This window comes from Humulus lupulus, chromosome 3 (genome assembly GCF_963169125.1).
Source record: "Humulus lupulus chromosome 3, drHumLupu1.1, whole genome shotgun sequence".
Classification (NCBI taxonomy): Eukaryota; Viridiplantae; Streptophyta; class Magnoliopsida; order Rosales; family Cannabaceae; genus Humulus; species Humulus lupulus.
The window spans coordinates 233,570,948-233,582,006 of record NC_084795.1 but is presented as its reverse complement, the minus strand read 5'-3'; the positions used below and the strand labels follow the sequence as shown (position 1 = coordinate 233,582,006).

Here is an 11,059-nt window from a genome sequence, read left to right as displayed (position 1 = left end):
AAATTTTGCGGACGAAATTCTTTTAAATATGGGAAATTGTAGCATCTCAGAATTTAACTTGGTTAGATAGTTGTAGCTTGTGCAGTAGTATTTTTGTTTTTGTATTTATTGGTCCAAGCCGGGATTTATTTAGAAATTCATAGAGATAGTTATGGATTTTATAAGTTTAACCTATAGTTTAGAAATATTAATTTTATCATAAGGATTGATGGATATAGCTGGTTCCAAAAATATTATTTATTATAACCTAAGGTTTAGATAGAATAATTAAGGTTGTGACATTTGTCACATGTATGTTTATTAAGGATTTAAGGGTTTTAGATGAATAAATTAATAAAGGATAAACGTAAGAAGTCTAGAATCTTCCATCAGTTGTAACGATCTCATTTTACTCAGTCAAAGTGGTTTTAACAGCTTCAAGTGTGCTGAAAATGTGCAAAAATGTGTTTAAAATATCAGCGTAAGCCGATATATCGCAGCTATAGGGGACAATATATCGCTTATGATGATACGAAAAACACGTCAACCTCGCACGAATGAAACCACGGAGCCTCGGGAATATGGGGGAGGCGATATATCACCTATAGGGGGCGATATATCGACTCCACTTGCATATTTTGAAAGTCCATGGAATCCGAACTAGAAACAGCCCTCAACAACTTGGACTTGCTCTTGAACGATTTTGACCGAGTTCTGGGCATCTGTTGAGCAGAAAATTCAATTTTTATTCATTTATCTATTCATTTTAATGGGAGTTATTTTCACTCCTTGAACTCTATAAATAGAACCCTTCACTCAGCCATTTACATCATCATTCAAGCATTTCTCAGAGCCTCCAAGCTGCTAAATTCATTCTAGAAAGAAACACTAGGGTTTGGGGATTAAAAGCTTTCAAATCTAAGCTTTTCTAAACAGTTGGGAAGAAAGCTAGAGTGTGATTTCGGTATTGAGGTGTAGATCAAAGTTCTAAGCTATCTAAGGTACTCTTAATCCTCAAGTTTAGTTCATTATAGTTCCTCTTATTCTTTTCTTTTTCTTCAAATCCTAACTTGTTATAATGGCCTTTGGTTAGGTGTTTGATTTTCTTGAAACTTAAGTTTTACGATAAGTTCTTATCTTGATGGCTTAGATCTTCTTTTCATCCTCTTTTCTTTAGGAAACTTATGGTTTTACTGTTTGGTTTTAGGACTTTCCAATCCCGCACTTGACTCTAATACCCCAATTTTGGTAAGGAAAATAAGTTAGATTTTATGTGTTATGTTTATATGCTATGTGCTTTATGTATATATGTATGTATGTTGTTTTTTTTATGTTTTTAGTTGCTTGGGAAATATGGTTGCTTAGATAGCAAATAAGAAAATCCCGAGATTTTTATTATTATCGTAGATTATAGTTGTGTTTAAACCTACCTCTAAATAGTAGTAAGAGGACCTAGATGGTTTCTATCACATACTACGGTAATGAGTTAATGGCCATTAATTTGTAGTCTTATGTTTTATGTTTTATTTATGTTTTTACATCTTACGTTTCATGTTATGCTTTAGTAGTTTTCCTTACTCGGCATTAGGCTCATTCCTTTTTATTTAGATGGTGCAGGCAAATGAACATGGAAGGCGGGATGGATCCATGGCGGCTTTGGCATGTGTATTGGGAGAGGACTAAAAAAATGGTCGATGGAATCGATCGAGGATGACGTTGATATTTGAGTCTTTTATTTATGTATTTATAATTTCCCCATTTAGTATTTGAACACTTAATCAAAGGTTTCATTTTTTTTTTCTTTATGATTTTATGTAATAACAATGGGATCCTGTATTTTAGATTTTCTATAATAAAGTTCTATTATTTTATGTATGTATTCGAAAATAATAGTTATGTCTTAGTAGTTTTAATGGCTCGAGGTCTTTAAATTATTCGGGTCATTACAGCATGACTACGCCAGGGACAGGCACGACCGTGCCCGAAGTCTTAGTTTTCTGAATTTTGGGGATAAGGCTCGGGGGTTCGGGGATCTATTTTGGGGGCTCGGGGGATGTTTCTAACGTCCTGCTAATTGGGAATAGTAATTTTATGAGCTGGGGTTTGGTTTGAAGCTTGGGATTTAGATTCAATCCCTAATAAGAGTAATGTTAATATTGGGACGAGAATTCTGCAAGGCTCGGGATAGGGATCACACTTGAGATCATATCACTATTTGCATAGAACTCGAGGAAAGAAAATTGGCACCTGTATTGAGATTGGGGCCTTATCCCGATTATTGAATGTGGTTATAACCACGCCTTGCATATTTGTTCAAATATTAATGTATTTGGATTATGTAAAATTTTGAGATGTATATCTTTTGTATTTGTCTGGAAAGCTCGACTAATAAGTCGTGATCAGCAATAGCATATGGAATATGGGTCATTGTAGATGGACCAATCTAGGAGTGCGGTATGCGCTCGTGCGGCCCTATGGATTTGCGATTGTACTATGTGCTTGCTTGAGTTTAACTATAATTGCTAAGCATGCTAGTTATGTTCTATATTCTGTTGATTATATGTTGTTGTGTATTCAGATTTTCTTGTTGAGCCTTGGCTCACGGGTGCTATGTGGTGCAAGTAAGGGCAATGGAAAACTAGAACAGCCGTGAGTTGGAGGGCTATAGGGGCGGTGTGTACATACTCAGCTTGCTCGACCGCCACGTTCGTCGTATTTTGAGGAACAGAAGTTGTCAGTCCATTTTTTCCGCTTAGGTCAGCCAACTTGTAATTTTGTAAAGAAACTATATTTTGATTTGTAACCCTTGGGATCCCTTGTAAACACTCAAACCATTCTAATGAAAACTTAGCTTCTTTGACCAAAATTTTTAATACCAAGACCATTAAATAACTTTAGTTTCATGTTTAAGTCCAAATGACTCGCTTAACGAGTTAAGTACTATTTAAAACACATAGTGTAACCGTCCTAGTTTAGTGTGGCATTACATTGTTGTTGCAAGGCTACTGAGCTATGCATTCGTAAGTTTCTTACGGTGGTGATGTTATGTAACGACACAATTTGCTAATAAGGCTTAAGGGCCTTGATTAGTGTGTCGGGAGGGCATAATTGGATTATATGAAATTTAATGATTAAACGCATGTTATATGATTATTTGAATATTTGTGATGCATGACTATGTGTATTAGTATGCATGTAGGCCCTGATTAGGTTAGAAGGGAATAATCGTAATTTTGGCCCGTTCAGGGCATAACTGTATATATATATGTGTGTGTGATGAATTATTGAGACCACATTATTATGTGGATATATTTGTAATTCGTGATTCGAGGCGAACCTAGTGAGCGGTTTAGCGAAAAAGTCACGGCAAGGATTTATACCCTGCTCGGGGCGAGCCTAGGGGTATTTCTGGGAGTTTAGAGAATATATTGGGGTAAATTTTGACATTGAGGAATATAATTGGTGATTAGTTAGGTGTCGGGAAGTAAGTGGTAAATATTAGAAACACTTGAGGAATTAGCGGGAATCGGGTGAAATGACCAAAATGCCCCTAGGTGGATTAAAAGGCTTAGGAAGTTATGGGAGGGTATTGTGGTCATTTGGCTTATAAAGGATAGGTGTTAAGTGTTGTTTTGGCTTTATGCCTTAGTGGATTGTGTAGAAAGGGTCGGTGGTCTGAAGGAAAGAAAGGAAAGAAAAGAAGGAAGAGAAGGAAAAAGAAAGGGGAAATTGGAAGTCTATCTTCCTCTCTCTCGGTTTAAGCTTTTCTTCATCAGTTCTTGAGGTCTTTTGGGGCAGAAACTCAGGGAGAGTCAGAGTCAAAGCTTGAGGCTAGGGTCCTTGGTCTGGCTTGAAGAATTAGCAAGGATTTAGCAAGAGTAAACCATCCATTTGAGGTAATATTTTGAGGTTAATATTCAGTTCCTCGTGTTGGTGTTGAGCTGGTTTTCTAAGAAAAATTCTAGGGAGTTGAGGCTGAGAATTTTAGGAGGAGAAGGCTAAGCAAGAGTGGGAGACAACCTAGGCTAATCTCATCCAGCAAAGGTAAGGAATTCTAGCTCAAGTTCTGTGGTTTCAGTTGTTGTTTTTATTAAGTTTGTAAGCTTTAGGTCCAGCCATGGTGATTCCTTTGATTTGGGGTGCAAATGATTGAGTTATGTGTAGTTGGGATGTTTGGGATGAGTGGAGGATGTTGAGAGGCTTTCTTTGAAGTTTGATTAAGGTTTGGTTGGGTTTTGAGTCGGTTTGGCTCGAGAAAATTCAAAGGAGAAAATGTTGTGCAGGGCTGTGCTGTGACTAGCGCTACAGCGCTAGTCACTGGGTGCCATAGCGCTAGGCCATTTCTAACGCTGTAGCACCCTCCTTAGAGCGCTGTAGCACTACCCTATTTTTAGAAAGGGGTTTTTCGGTTATTTCTAAGGGTTGTTGCCCGAGGGTTCGGGGTTTGATTCCACCACCCCGATTGGTGGAATTGGGGCATCCCGAGGGCTCGGGATTGGTCCCGAGGCTAGGTTTTGGACTTGAGGTTTGTTGATGATTCTGATCTATGGTTGTGACTAGGTGTGCGCTAGGGCTCAAGAGGGATTGTACTTAAGGATCAATTAAACAAAGCTAGCGAATCTAAAGGTAAGAATACTGCACCCGGTTATGTATTTGTGGTGGGTCTAAGAGCTCCCTATATCTGTATGATGTCATAGATGGTATTATGCCATGGGACATGTGATAAATGGCCTAAGGGTGCCGTAAATTATACATGCGCACAGGCCGCGGCTCGGCCACTGGTAGCCCAGGACAGCTTAATATTCACTGAGCTCGGTTTAAGCAGGCCGGAGTCAGTGGGCTAAATAGAGGGTGCGGCCTAAGGGCATTAACCCTAGTTATCGTATGTGAATTGATTTCTGATATGAAATGATATATTTGGTATGCTGAATACTTGATTGACATGAATGCTTAGACTGTTGATTACATGCTTATGCGGTATGAGTTATTTGATTGTCTGTTGAATGATTATGCTCTATTATTGTGTTTTCTTGCCTTGGGTCACGGGTGCTACGTAGTGTAGGTAAAGGGAAAGGCAAGTTGGACCAATCCTGAGATGGAGAGCTGCGGGGCTGAATGACATAGTTAGTTGTTCGACCGCCATGGCTGAGGAGTGGAACAGGATGAGAAATTCTTAACTGTCTATTTTGCCTTGGAGTGGCTAATCAATGTATCTAAAACTTGAGTCTTTTGTAGACAGTCTTTAACTTATTAGTTTTGTGATTCCATGTAAAAAGAAAATGTTTATTTATAAGAAATACAGCTTTTGAGACCAAAATCTTTTAACCCTAGTTCAACTATAGTTTCAGTAACACGTTTTGAATAAATTACTTGATTAGCAAGTCTTGCACCTTTATAAACACACAGTGTAACGGTCTTGGCCATCCAGGGCGTTACATGTTAGCTTTCATAATTACAATATATGTTTGTCTTTCTATTCTATTGAAAATTATTGTTTTATTCTGATTTATTATTTTTACTAACTTATTTAATGGATTCACTTTTTTATCAAAATTACTATGTTTGTCTCAATTTCAATTAATTGTAAAATATTTCTATTCGGGTCAAAATCTTCCACATGATTCTTCTATGCTTGTCAGCTTCAGATTACCAGATTGTTGATGTTGGTCATTGTTAGTTTATGTATTCCATTGGCGTAACCAATGGCATAAATGCGTTCTTCCATGGAATGAGTAGAAAAAACATAGGAGTGACCTGCAAAATACATTTCGATGTTTAAGTCAGCACAATGTTCCTTCTCTCAATCCTCAATCCTAACAAAATTTAACTAGTTTAAAGCTCGATGGTCCCAAATATTGTGCTACATCTTCTATTTATAGAAAAATAATAAAGAGTGAGGTTAGGAGAACTTATCCTGATTGGTTCACATGTTCAATTTAACTTATTCTTTTTTCATCTCTTTTTCTTCTCCCTTTTTTGAGCTCTAATGCTCACCAATTTTCGCTCATATGATTTCAGAGCTTATCTGTATGTTTTTGTGTGTAGGCTCAGAACTCAACAATCTACTCAATCACTTGAGCTCAGAGCTCATCAGTCTGTTCAATCATTTGAGCTCAAAGCCCATCATTTTGTTCAATCATCTGAGCTCAGAGCACATCAATCTATTCAATCATTTGAGCTCAGAGCTCATTAATCTGTTAAATTATATGAGCTCAAAGCTCATTAATCTGCTCAATCATAGAGCTCGGAGCTCATTCATATGTTCAATCATCTGAGCTCTGAGCTCAGAGCTCATTAATATGTTCAATCATTTGAGCTCAGAGCTCATAAATCTATTCAATCATTTGAGCTCAAATCTCATCAATCTATTCAATCATTTGAGCTCAAAGCTCATCTATCTATTTAATCATTTGATCTCAGAGCTCATCAATCTATTCAATCATTTGAGCTCATATCTCACCAATCTATTTAATCATTTGAGCTTATAGCTCATCAATCTATTCAATCATTTAAACTTAGAGATCATCAATATATTCAATCATTTTAGCTCAGAGCTCATCAATCTATTCAATCATTTGAGCTCATAGATGTTCAATCTGTTCAATCGTTTGAGCTCAGAGCTCATCAAATCATTCAATAATTTGACCTTAGAGCTTATTAATTTATTCAATCATCTAAGCTATGAGCTCATCAATCTACTTAATCATTTGAGCTCAGAGCTCATTCATTAAACATACTTGGTCGAGCTCATATTTCATTTGTGTAAGACAGTCACTTTGTCGTCAGACATGGTAAACCTTTCTTTTCATTTCTAACAGAGTCTTCACTTTTCCCATCTTTCAATTAAAGGATTATGCCACGTCAACCAGCTCAAAATTATTCCCATACAATTTCCCCTTGCCTTTTTCCATTTAAGATGTCTGATAATGGATAAATACAATTCTTATTTTTGATAGTTATACTTATCTTCCATGCTTAGCTTTTATTTTATACATATGTGCATATTTTCTATCAAACATTTATTACCAAACCCATCTTTCAAATTCTCAGTTTATCTCACTGGAAAAGTTTATCTCTCTTGTAACTGCCCCATCTTTTAATCTCTCTTCTTTCTTCTCAAATTCCTCATTTTCCCCAAATCTTCATTTCCCGATTATCACCCAACTTTATTTCTTCATCTCTCCCAGAGTCAATTAGGGATTTTATGCTCCTATATTTCTTCTGCTCCAAATCTTCTTTTCCTCCCAGCAATCGCTCAATCATGGCTTCCAAACGTTCCTGTAAAACTTCTTCTAAAGCTTCATCTTTGTCCCCAATCGTCAACCCTGTTAAAATCCCCAAATCACTTTAAGAGAAATATGACAAAGTGGGCATTGAATTAGAACACAAATGCACTCTCCCTTCCAACATCAAAATTCATCGCTTAACTAAAGAATAGCTCAAAAAATGGTGTTTTGAAGATATTTGTGCCCCTGATGAAATCGTCATTGGTCTCAAGCACTTGGAATTGATACAATTTTCGATTCCTCCCTTCTTGATTCATTTGTTAGCGATTACTAAAATCCATTTGATGCAACTCTTGTCAAACGCTATTCAATCGGTATGTGGTACTGCTATGATCGGTCCTCTTTATAAAATGACAATCACTATTCAGGATATCTTTTCTTTCTTTTCTTGTACTGTGCATCCTCGGAGCCAAGATGATCGTCAATACAACACCTATTACCTTTTTCCTCGAAGGAAATGCTTCATGGTCAAAGATCGGGCAATGAGTGGGATGAGCTTCCCTTTATGGTTAGTGGAGAGTGGTATCCCCTTATGTGCTCGAAGATATCTTCACCCTACCATGGGTTTTTTAGAAAGGTTAGTTGTTATTCCTTTTTATTTCTGTTTGCATGCATGCTTTGTTGTCACTTTTTTTTTCACCTCTAGTTTTTCCAGAAATTCAATGGCCTTAAAGCGTTGCATGGTCTGAGAAGCGCAAATCCCAGCTCTATTTTTTTTTAAATCGTTTATGAGCATAAGGACGACCCCACTCCCATTGGACGCTTGTTCAAGAATCCTCTCAAGGGTTATATGCCAAGGCTTAGTTTTCCACACAATATTGATCTTCGTGCCACTTTCTTGCTTGCTGGTCGTGACAATCATGTTGAACAAAAAATTTATGACAAGTACCTAGCGTGCGTGTCATCCTACACCAGTGGCCCTGATTCTGTTCATTATGCCCCATTCCCTTTAGATTTACTTTCAGCGCTGCAAGCTATTATTTTGACTGATTTTGCGCAATCCATCACTGCTCAAGAGACGGATTCCGATTCAGAAGGAGGTTATGATGCAGGTCTTGCACAGAGTGCACATTCCCCTTCTCAGTCTCATTCATTAGATGATCATCCTTATCTCTCACTGACTTCTGCAGCTCTCACTACTTTGGTGATCACCCCATCGGGTGCTGGCCCTTCTCTTGCAGTCATGTCAAGCACTGGTGCTCATCCTGACATATCAGAGTTCACAGTTGTGCTATCTCACGATGCCCGTCAATCCAAGGGGAAAACTCATGCTAATAGAGACAAAGGAACTAAAGTGTTAGGCTCCAAGTTGAGCAAAACCAAGCAGCTTTCAAAGTCATATGTGCATAACGAATCATCAAAGCTTCCTCCCGCCACCAAGCGTATCAAACTTCCTTCTATCTCAAAGAATATGGGCGGATCCTCCCCTTCAGCTTCTTCTACTGGCTCTCTCCCCCTAGTCTTAGTAATTCTCCTTCTTCAAAATTTCCCCCTTTGGCGTCTCTCCTTCCACACTCTGACCAGGAAAGGAGAATTAATCCCAAACTCCAGGATATGCTCACTAGAGCCAGGAACACCATCACTTTCTATGGTATCTGCTGCTTAGTTTCCTGGAGGTGTTGCTCTTTCTTTAGTGCCAATTAACAAATTTGTTACTAATTTTTCTGAGTGTGTGCCACTTATTAACTCTGTTTTGAGTACTATCAGTGCTACTACGGCTATTGAATGCTCATTGCCCTCATCTTCCCCCCAGTGCATTGGCTACACAAAGTGGGGTTGATGCAATTATGAATCGGATTGGGGTGGGAAATGAGAAAGCTTGGCATTAGGTGTTCTAAACAATTTTCAGTGACAAAGGAAATTCCATCCTACAATTCCTTTGATGAAGAAAAAATTATGGAGTTATCCCCTATGCAAGTTGCAGCGTCTGTGCTTCAAATGGGAAGTTCGTTGTCCCCCTCCTTTGTCACCAAACAATTGGAAACGTATCTTACTATGGTAAAATTTTGTGCATTGTCATTGTTTGTGGACAATTATTTGTTTTGCACAAACTATCATAATTTAGTTAATATGTTTCTTTCATCAATTTTTAGGCCAAATTCTACCAAGAGTTGCATAAGTCGCATACTGATGATGACCCGATATCTTCGCCAGCGTTATGAAATGGATATTGCGCTGCACGGATCGGCTCTGAGGATTATGCTAGACCGTGTCAACTATAGTAGGACAAATTTATTCATGATGCAGGACAAACTAAAGCGAGATGAAGAATCAATACAAGCTTTTGGAGCGACCCAGACTCTCTATTATGAATTGAAAAGTAAATTCCAAGAGTTGGAAATGAAGTTGGTATCTAACAGTGACTGGTAGAGGAAATATGACAAACTTACTGCAGAGCATGACAAGCTTAAGTTGGAAGCTGAAAAGACAAAGGAAGCTCACAAAGTTGTTGCGAAGAATCTTAGCTATGCTTGCAATGGTAACAAGTATTTTTTAGAAAGTCTCCAATCGACAAAAGTAGCTCTTTAAAAGGAGGTAGAGATCTTACATTCAGATGCCAAGTTAGTCGAGCTTACAATTTCAAGCAAAGAGAAGCTTTATGCTCCAAATTTGGCAGATTTGGAAAATCTTGAGAATATGCTGAGCAACTACGTTCTAACCATGCAGTGGACTCATCTCGCTTGAGTAATGAAATCACTCAACTCAACTCAAGGGTTCAAAATCTGGAAAAGGTCAGTGTTATCATGTGCATGTGCATGTGCTTTTGATAACCATGCTTTTTCTCCCCTTTCTTTTGATAATTTTTTTTTTTTTTTAAATAACGCGCAGGAGCTTGAAATGAGCTGTCTGGATTGTACGAAAGCTCGAATTTATGATAGATATCGCACCGAGCAGAAAATGAGTATTCTGGACAGGACTGGCTAATCCAATGTGATGGTCAAAGCTTGATGGATAAACAAGATTTTCTTTGAGGGTATTGCGATGATCATGGATTGATGGTGGGTTAGTATAGTGCAGACGTCTATATAGAGAAAATTGGCGACCTTGAAATATGTTATCTTGATGAGCACATCCAAGCACTAAGGGAAGTTGGAATCCAATTGGGTTTATATACAATGCAAGTGGCGCACCATACCAAGGTGGAGTCATTGATATACCAGAGTCATCTATTTAAAAAGATACTTCTGATCAACTTGTGGAAAGTTCGGCAAGAGAAGTTGGAGCGAGCAACGAAGCCCGAGCGTCGGAAGCTGGTACTGAACTACGCCAAACCTCGCCTACCAACACTTCTCCCATAGATTATACTAATGTGTCTCCTCTAAATGCGTCAGGGGATCAAGGAAACGATGGTACTTAGTACCGAATCTAACTTTTGTAGACATTTCAACCCTCTTACTATTTTTTATATTTTTGGATAGATGTGACATGTTCAAAATTTTGATCATATGTTACAGAAACTATCACATTTACTATATTATTTACTTGCTATGATTTTTGTATTTTCCTCCTTAGTTTATACTTAGCATTGGTGTTGTTTGTGCTGCCTTTTCGCTCTTTTTATGTTTAGTCTCCTACGACTTGTATTTCTGTTGCGATAGGACTCTTCACAGACCTTTTCGACCATTTTCCTTTGCCAATATTAGTGAATAATATCGTTTGTGGGAGTCGTTGCCATGTAATTACTATCGCCCAATCTTTGCACATTCTATTATCTCTCCTTCTTTAAAGTACTATATCACACTAAAATACCGAAAATGTGATGTCAGGTGAAGTGCATCGACCATGGTATTTTT

The 11,059-nt window shown here is 37.9% G+C and overlaps 1 long non-coding RNA gene across 1 annotated transcript; it reads left to right on the top strand.

Annotated features, from left to right (window-relative positions):
* The first annotated feature begins 9,288 nt into the window (after positions 1-9,288).
* On the top strand, positions 9,289-10,765 carry LOC133821565 (uncharacterized). Its single transcript, XR_009887675.1, has 2 exons — positions 9,289-9,997; positions 10,095-10,765. It is a non-coding gene; the product is annotated as an uncharacterized LOC133821565 (long non-coding RNA).
* Positions 10,766-11,059: the final 294 nt, after the last annotated feature.